This window comes from Beta vulgaris, chromosome 4 (genome assembly GCF_026745355.1).
Source record: "Beta vulgaris subsp. vulgaris cultivar EL10 chromosome 4, EL10.2, whole genome shotgun sequence".
Lineage (NCBI taxonomy): Eukaryota > Viridiplantae > Streptophyta > Magnoliopsida > Caryophyllales > Amaranthaceae > Beta > Beta vulgaris.
In genome coordinates, this window is record NC_079205.1 from 40621720 (window position 1) to 40631881 (window position 10162).

At 33.2% G+C, this 10162-nt stretch overlaps 1 non-coding gene across 1 annotated transcript; it reads left to right on the forward strand.

Moving 5' to 3' along the window:
• Positions 1-1702: 1702 nt before the first annotated feature.
• LOC125497157 (small nucleolar RNA R71) lies at positions 1703-1809 on the forward strand. Its single transcript, XR_007273797.1, has one exon. It is a non-coding gene; the product is annotated as a small nucleolar RNA R71 (small nucleolar RNA).
• The last annotated feature ends 8353 nt before the right edge of the window (positions 1810-10162 follow it).

The following is a 10162-nucleotide window of genomic DNA, read 5'->3' on the forward strand; positions in this document are numbered from 1 at the left end:
GACAAAGTACCGCCTCCAAGAAGTCTCCATAGAGAGCTTGGGGCATGTTATCATGGCAAATTACATCAACCACATCAATACTACAACACTTTTCCTCTAGCATAGGACTTTTCAAAGCAGTGCTTAGATTAAAAGTGACCTCATCATCTCCAACAGATAGTGTAAGCTTACCATTTTTCACATCAATCACGGCACCTGCAGTATGAAGGAATGGCCTACCCAAAATGATTGGAATTTGCCTATCTTCCTCCATATCAAGTACAACAAAGTCCACGGGAATAAAAAATTTACCTACTCTAACAGGACATCCTCTAAAATACCTAGGGGGTATTTAACAGAACGGTCAACCATTTGTAGAGTAATATTGGTAACTTTCAAACTTCCCATATTCAATTTTGAGGAAACAGACAATGGCATAACACTCACACTAGCCCCCAAATCACATAAAGCTTTATCAATGAACAAACTACCAATGTGACAAGGTATAGAGAAACTACCAGGTCTTTTAATTTTGGTGGAGATTTATTTTGTAAAAGGCACTACATTCTTCAGTAAAAGCAACGTCTCCACCTCGTTAAAAGCCCTTTTCCTAGTCAAGATATCTTTCATAAATTTGCATAAGCAGGCACTTGAGTAATTAATTCCGTGAAAGGAACTGTTACCTGAAGATTCTTGACGACTTCCAAAAACTTACCAAATTGCTTGTCTAGCTTACTCTTGAGGTGACGATTGGGGAAAGGAAGTTTGATAGGAGGAACCTCAATAGCAGGCTTTTTGGCTTCATTGGTCTCTTCATGTTCAGTGCTTGCTTAGAGTTCTCCTTGTCATTTTTGCTTCAGCTGGGACCTGTTCCTCATCATTTTTCACACTCAAAGTATCATCAATAGGCATGGGTGGTCCATTATAGTGAGAACCACTTCGGAGAGTGATGGCATTTGCCGAATCTGTAGGCTGAACAGGTTGTGCTGGAAGAGCACCTTGTTGGCGAGTAGAGTTCGAAGTAGCCAATTGTGCCAACTGATTCTCCAACATCTTATTGTGAGCAAGAATGGACTCAATTTGTGCTTTGTCAGCTTGTCTATCTTTTTGCATTTGTAGCATCATATTTCTCATCTCAACCATCATTGGATCGGCAGGAGGTCTAGAGAAACCAGGAGGGTGTTGAGAAGGTTGTTGGTAATACCGCTGGTTCAATTGTTGTGTTTGTGGTTGTGGTGTAGGAGGATTTAGGACATTAGTGCTCTTGTAAGACAATTAGGATGATTTCTCAACCCGGATTGTATGTGTTGGAGTATGGGTTGTTCGGCCGATATGTTTGAAAAGCATTAACTTGTTCGAGAGAACTCGACACTCTTGTGCCCAATGTCCAACTATGACCCAATTATCACACAAAATCTCGGATGTAGTACCCAAAGCACAACACTTGCAGGAGAGGAGAGTGTGCATATTGTCAAGCTTATTGATGATTGCATTCATCTGTGCAGCTAATAGGGATATAGAATCTATCTCATGCTTTCCACCCTTGTTAGCTAGTCCTCGAGGATTGCCATATTGAGAGTTGTGAATAGCCATCTCCTCGATTAAATCATGTGCAGCATCAATTTCTAGTTTCATTAATCTCCCATTTGCTGCAGAGTCAAGGATAAGTCTCGAGTTGTTCCCCAAACCATTGTAGAATCCCTGAAGTAGGAACCATTTTTGTAGACCATGATGGGGACATTCTCTCTGAAGATCATTAAATCTTTCCCATGCCTCATGTAAAGACTCATCAGTCCCTTGGGTGAAATTTGTAATCTGACTACGCAACCTAGCAGTCTTCTCTGGAGGGTAGTACTTTCTGTAGAAAGCTAGGGCCAGGGTATTCCAATTAGTGATCCCAATAGTGGCTCGATTAATCCCATTGTACCACATCTTTGCCTTGTCTCGAAGTGAAGATGGGAAGAGAATCTCCCGAATCTGATCTTGTGTCACTCCCTGCTGCTTAATGGTAGAGTAATATTGGCAGAAATCCTGATAATGAAGATTAGGGTCTTCATTAGGTCCACCACCAAATTGTTTTCTTTCGATCATGTTTAATAATGCAGGTTTGATCTCGAAATTTACAGCTTCGATTTCAGGCATTTGATTGCTCTTGGGAAGTTCAGCCAAAGAGGGTGGGGAAAAGACAGTAAGCCTCTAAGCCATCTCTGATTCTGGTGGAGTAATAGAGACAATGCTGCTAGAATCAGAGTCAGAATCCAAGGGATTATCTTCCCTTGAATTATCTCGCAACTGTCTGGAAAAGTTCTTCTGTCTATGAAAGGATCTTTCGATTTCAGGATCAAACGGTAGACAATCTGAACTCAAACTCCTGTGCATAGAAGAACTAAAGAACAAACAATTAAGAGATTTCGTCCCAAAGAACAAGTGTGTTGAGTCATGTAGTATTTTAATGATTGTAAACAAATGATGATTATCTAACTAACATGTGTGTTTGAGATGTGCATATTACATTAACATTAAACAAGTCATCAAAGGTTGAATATATCACATCATGAAGGTTTCCACAAGTGAAGTTCCTAAAAGAGTTCCTATAAGGAACACAAATAGAGCGGTTCCTAGGTACATCCTATGAGGAACATTGAATATGAAGTTCTGGAGCAGTTCCTGAGTGGGAGCAGCAATATAACGTTTCAGAGTTGAAACAAGAAGTTCCTGAGCAGGAACTATGAGTGCGAAGTTTCTTAAAGGAACTAGCACACTGAAGTTCCAAAGGTGGAGCTATCAACATGCGGTTCTTGAGTTGGAGCAGCATGGAGCATGAAGGCAGAAAATATGAGTTTATTTTCTAGGATTCATGTAAGTATATGGAAACATGAAAGGTAATGGAACAAGGTCTAAAGGAACTCGTAAGGTCAAAGGAACTCGTGGAACTTAGAGTCAAAAGTATTTAAGAGTCAATAAATCTGATGCATATTATTATCTTAATCTATAAGAATTTATTAAGAGTTTATTTCTTAATAAATCTCTACGTGGTTAAATATTTATAAATAATATGTGTTAGTTGTTTTAGGATAAGTTTTAGTTTTAAAATAAAAGATAAGTTTTTAATAAAATCGGTTTCTTTAGGAATCTGATTTTAATTAATTTAATTTTATCTTTTTAGTTTTTGGAAATAAAAAGCTAGATTTATAATACGTATAATGAGTATTGTTAAAGAAATTGTCTGTCTGTTCCTCTCTAAAGGAACAGACGTGGTAGTCTATTAATCTAAGTTAAAGGAACTAACTATTAAAAGGAACTAGACTTAGGATGGAGCATTACAACGGTACAGTTATGTCAGTTGAGTAAAATATGCCTAGATTATGGTAACCGTTTTATTTAAGGAAAAATCTGATTTTATGGAAAATCTTTTTAAGGAAAAGATTTTATTTTTAAAAGATAATAAAAATATTATTGGTTTTTAGGAAGAAATTTAAAGATAATATTTTTATTAAAATAATTTAATTTCAGATTTAATAATTAATATGTTTTTAATTAAATCAGATTTTCAAATTAATGCTCAAAGTGGTTGCTAAAATTTAGGAAGCAGTAACTTAATTCTCTCCCAGTTTAACAGTGATCATGGAGATCATGGGATGTGTTAAGGAACGTGTTCCTTAAGGGAAGGAACATCATGGGATAATGGTTTAACCACTAACACATGATTCATCCCACGTTCATTCTAAAAGACTGCTATAAATATACAAGTTCAATTGAGTTTCAATTGTCTGACTATGTCTTCCATAGTGTTAGTCTTCATAGTTTAGACTTATGTCATTCCATAAGTTTGGCTTAAGGAATAGCGTTACAAAAAAATATTTTTTTATTCCTTGTTTGAGTCAGTTCCTTTGAGTTTCAAGTTCCTACGAGTGCCATGTTCCTTTACAGTTATTCAGTTTCTATATACTAGAGTTAAACCAAATTATCAAGCGTCTGTATTTGAGTTTGGGGTTAAAGGGTTTGAGTGAACTCTTGTAATGGGAACTTGGTAAAGGGTTTGAGTGAATTCTTGTATCAGTTCGAGTTAGGAACTTGAGTAAGTTCGAGTTAGGAACTTGAGATTAATCTTGTTGGTATGCGTAGACTTAGGGTGAAGTCTATCTAGGGGTGAAGGGTTTGAGTAAACCTTTTGTAAAGAGTTGTGGGAACTCTTGAAAGACTTAGAGTTAAGTCTAGAGTATAGAGTGGAGATTGTGAGAGAGTTGGAGTTCCGAGTGGAACTTGAGTATGTAATAGGTTGAATCATAGGAGATTTCCTATTATAGTGAAGAGTTTAAATCCTGAGTAGGTCGTGGTTTTTCTTCTTGTATTGAGACAAGAAGTTTCCACGTAAAAATCTCTCTTGCACTTTCAGTTCCTTATTGCTTATGTTTTAAATTCCGCATTATTTGGGCAATAAGTTCCACACTACAATTCACCCCCCTCTTGTAGTGTTCCTAGTGAAATAACAATTGGTATCAGAGCCGGAACTCATTGATAAGCAGGAAACCCTGCTGAGTTAAGTTCCTGCAAGAAGAAAGAACACGTACGAGAAAGGAACTCCACCCGATGTCATTCAAAGGAACAAGTGAAGGCTGACTTTTTATACACAATTAAAAGTCACTCAAGGATTATGAACAACCCCTTTGATGTAAGTATCTCTTCCTTGAGATATTCTTTATACGCATATATTACATTGGAACTTGTTCCTTATAGTATTTCTAGTAAGATTGTTTTATTTGGCTTTGATGTTTTTATAGAAATTTAGGATAACTTTAACATTGTTTTCTAAACAAAATTCAGATTTCCAATTTCTTTAAAATATCAAAGAATCATATACTAGAAATGTTGAAGGAACAAGTTATATGGAACAATGCATATTTGTGTCTTGGAACTTGGTTTCTCATCTTAAGGAAAATCCATTATTTTTGGCATGTTATATCACGCTCATATTATTATTCATTTGCCAAATGATAGTTTTATTATGCATCATGAATATTTGAAATATTTCTTATGTCGGTACATGATGTTCCTTGTTAGTAGTGGTAGATATGTGCGTGCATCATGAATATGGATATTTTATGTTGCTCCTACTAACAAGAAAGGACCCAACATATATTTGGGTACCAAAAACCAAGAACTTGCTTATTTTGCAGGTAATGTGAAAGGAACTGACATCTCTTGATGTAGAGGTTAGTTGTTTCTAGAAAATAGTTCTAGACATGAGTTCCTATGACTACAAAAGCTAGAAAAAGTATGTAAAAGGTGAAATATATTTCTTAGGAAATTGGGTAATAATCTTTACATACTATATATCTTGGTCATTATTATTATCAAATTTGATTTTTGATATCTCTTATAAATACATGATTGAAGAAGGTTATGAAAGAGAAGTTGTTTTATGATCGTTACATATATATGAATTATTTCAATCTAACTTCTCTTCAAGTTTTTGTGCAAGTAAAATTATATCTTGTAGGTTTGTCTACGGATATAATTAATATTGGTAAAGGAACTTATAGATGTAATAAGAGAATGATTATCAGTTCCTCTGAAAGGAACAACTTATTGGCACAACTAAATTGATTCAAACGAACTCTAATATAATCACATGAGTATAGTAATTAAGCATGAATCAACAGATCTATTAACTGATGTTCATTTTCAAATAATAATAGAAGCTTAATTAAGGCTATAATTTAGGAAGGTTTTAACGAAAAAGATTTTGACTAAGTTAAATCATTTTAAAGATTTTTTTGGTTATGGAAAGATTTTAATAAAAAAAAAATTAAATTTTTTATATTTAAAGAAAAACCTTCTTGGATATTATTAAAAAGAACTAACATTAATTTTTTATGCTTAACAATTTCCTAGAATTTAGGAAAGTGAGATACTGGATATAACACGTTCAATTAAACGTATACAAAGTGGCGCATGATGTGCTTGTTCCTCAAGGAAAGGAACAACGTGTAAATCCATGATCCTATGATCTAATCTCATGATTAATCTAAATAACTATTATATAGGATCTTAATTAATGAAGTTCTAAGTGTCTCTGACTAAGTGATTAAGTGAGTTAAGTAATTAAAGTCTCAGTGCCTTTATTCTCTTATAATAGCAAATTGTTCCTATTGCCTACTTATTCTATTTCCACCAAATTAAATGCATAAAATCAGCTTCTCAAATCAAGAAACATTGACTATTGATTTGAAGGAAGCGATGGTAAACTAATATTAGTGGAACTACTAAATGGTATAGAAAAATACCAACATTTGGAACAAGTTTCTAATTCTTTTGAAATTAATCTTAGTTCACTTGAACAAAGCAGAAGTTCCTCTTCATATGAGACTATATTTTTTAAGGAACTTTATTTCATTATATGCTTTAATTATATTATCTCTTTTGACTAACCTACTAATATTAAAATGCACAAAGTATTTCTTTTTGGGTTCGCTTTATGGATTATATTTCTTAGTTTATGACAACCCAAACTGAAGGAACAAAAATATTTAGTGAGGGGAACAACTCGTAAGATATAGCTCGACAACGAGTGTTCCAAGCATATGATGATAGACAAATCAACATTGCTCTCGCTATATGCTTATGATGAAGGAACTATAGCTTCAAAAACCAACGTAAAATGGTAAGACTGTTTAATAATCAAATGTTGGTAAGTTAAGTTCTTGTTTCATTGTATACATATTTATTGTCGAGTTAATGAAGCACTTTATGTTTACAGTTTTTAAAGTTCACTAACTCTGTTGTCTTGCAATTAAATTTGTCTTCAATAAAAGCTAGAAATGTCACACTTGAAGGGAATCAAGTAGGGAACACATACTTTGTGGATCTCAATTTGGTTCCTAACAACATGACATGACTAGTCATTATTGAGGATGATCTACTTATATCTATCAAAATAATAACATTCTAACTTCATCATGGTTGACAAACTTAGACCAAGGAACTTGATTATAGGTATATCTTATACCTGGTTCCTAAAGATAAATGTTTGTATACTGTGTCCATGAAGATAGTATGTGATCTTATCTTCTTTCAAAATTTGGTGTGCATCACAAATTCTTGGAACCTTTTCATATGAATTTGCGTGACATCTTAAGTGTTTAGATTAGAATTTTGAAGGAGATTATTCTTGTCTATAGTTATTTAAGGAACACCGTATTCTTTTCTTTAATCGCAAAGTAAGTATTCCACATAATGTGAAATCATTGCTAAGAAGATTAAAAGTATAAGTGTTCATAAATTATTATATTCAAGATCTAACCATGGAACCAAGTTCCAAACAAGTTTGATGATGTATGCAGGAACAAGGAACAAGTAAGAAAAAGCAATCGATGTCACTTGTTAAATCATCAACAAAGGATGATTATAAGTTGATCAACAAGACATCCTATGACATCTTCAAAGTAGAAAACACTGGTATTATGTTCTTAAGCATTTGATTTAAATGTTTTGGAAATAATAGCAATAAGAATCATCTAAGGAACTTTAAAAATAAAAGCGATGAGGTAGTGTTAAAAGGCACCTCTAATTGTTAAACACAAAGAGCTTATAGCAAAATGATATATAATGTGTTGTGAAGAGTTGACATATTTATTATGAGACTATCTTGTTTGTTCCCAGTAAACAGGTCAAAGATGATTATTATTTGTTATGTTGAACTCACAAGTTTCTGTGCAGCTAGAGTTCTTAATATGAAATATGTCACTCTAGAAAGTAATAATAGTCAGCTATATGAACGTATGGAAAAGAGCTTAAAAATGAAGATCAAGTTCAGGTTCATCAAATAAAATTTTAACTCAATGAATATGTGTAAGCGAGTTCCTACATAATTAGTAGGAACAAACAGTTCCAACAATTGAGTTTCTTGATTCTAACGGGAACATAAGAAGTATTCCTATGGCTCATTCACAAAGACATAGGCAAAGAAACTTTATACAAGGAGTTTCAACCAAAACCTTGGAGACATCAGAAATCTCATCCAGTGAAACTCATAATAAGTGACATATCCAAAGGTATGCAAACTAGATCTCAGTTAAGGAATTTTTGTGCATTTCATGCGCTCCTATCAATGATGGAACCATGAAATCATGAAAAATCCCTAACTGACTCTGATTGGATCACTGCCATGCAAGCTAAATTAAATGAGTTCAAAAGAAACAAGAGTTTTTGCTAACCTTATACGCAAATGAGTACACGAGCATGATAAGGGAACTCAACTACTCTCTTGGAGCATAATGATATTATGACAAAAACATGTCAAGGAACTTTTGAAGAACGATGAGTATGAGTCAAGTTGGAATGGAAGTATCCATCAGATGTGAAGACATCAAAATGATGGAACTAACAGTTCGGGAATTCAAAAGTAAGTCATCAAAATCAGTCCAGTACTTGAGGTAATTTTATATTCATGGTGAAATATGACTTAAGTTATGATGTTCCTATTCACATTAATATATTACATTGTTAAAATTTATTAATCTAAATGCATAAATTTTAAAAGTCTTGCTTTAAATTATGTGAATATATGTTCTTTATAATTTCACCTATTCATGGACTGTTTAGAGGAACAAGACTTAATGAAGTATGACTTGAGCATAAACATGTTCTTTTCCAAAAGTTTTGTCGAATTGGGTTCTTACATGTACTAAAATTGAAGTGATTATATACACACTAGAGTAAATATGTTACACTTAATTTTTGTGTCGTAAAGGCATATTCCCTTGCCTAAGAGTGTTAGAGGTCTCATAATAGAATTGTGGATGCTGGCAAACATGAAAGTCCTAAGTTGCCAAAGATACAATGAAAGAAACCTTGTTGGAACAAGATGGTAAATTCCCTTAATATATTTCATTTCATTTAACTTTTAGAGGGAAAAAACCTATTCTTAGCCAACTATCAACAGTTCACACCACATTTCTTCAAACACCCTTTGATTAATTAATTTATTTCCATTCATATCATGTCACTTCAAATATCCTAATTCCCGTGTGCTCTAAATTAAAATTCATGACTTTTTATGGTTCAATGATACATAAAGAGTGATAAATGGTAAATACATTTTGAGGGGAAGTTAAGGAAGAAGTGAGAAGCAAGTATTATATGTTTTAACAATTGATGCTCAGAAAGATATATCATTAGATGGAGCTACTCATATAAGTTCCTAATGATGAAGGAATGGTAAAGAACTCAGGGGGAATAAGGAAGGAATCGATATATATGTTTACTTCTTTGTGGTAGGTAAATGTGACATTCTAGGAAAAGTACAACATCTTATAATGACACCCTTGTTAAAAAAAATTAAAATAAAAATAAAAATAAAAAAAAGAAAAAAAAAAGTAAACAAGGGTGATCCAATCTTTATTATTTTCTAGAATTCAATATGTCATATATATGGTTGTGAAAATGCTTACTCATGGATTTGATGATTTGAGAAGAGGAACATAAGCGAATGATTGAAAGAACTTGACTATAAAGATGAATTCGTTCAAGTTTCTTCACTCAATGAGTTCCTCATGGCTGATTAGTTAAGTAAAGTGAACTTGATAGATATATATCAAGGTGAATGTGTGTGGGTTTGACAGAGATTTCAAAAAGTGTGAGGTAAGTGATTAACTATAATTATTGTTGAGAACCTCTTATTATAAGTCTAAACCATAGAGCACACAATATATCTCAAGTTCCTTTACTCAAAATTTTCCACAAACTTCTTTCATATTTCTTTGAGCCGGATATTACAATGTCCTATCTCTTTATCCATTCTTGACTTTCAAAATTGATTTTTGCTTGACTTTTATTTTCTTACCTGTCAAGTTCCTTCGATGGTTTTTGAAGTTGGGTCTTTGGATTGTGAGTTGGAAATTTGTGTAGCACATGCATCCTAAGTTTGAAAACTGAGATTTTGAGGCTTTTGGGACTTACAAGTGCTTAACCATGATGGTGGTAAGTGTAGCATATAAAATAATGTGTATATGATTTACCTAAAATAAATGTGTGTAAATGATCCTTTTCGATAATGACAAAAGGGGGAAGAATATGTATGATGCTTAAGGTCAAATATAGTTAAGTCTATATCCTTCTATGATGAATGTTCTTTATATGATGTGTTTATTTATGTTGATATCTCCTTCATATACATGCATGA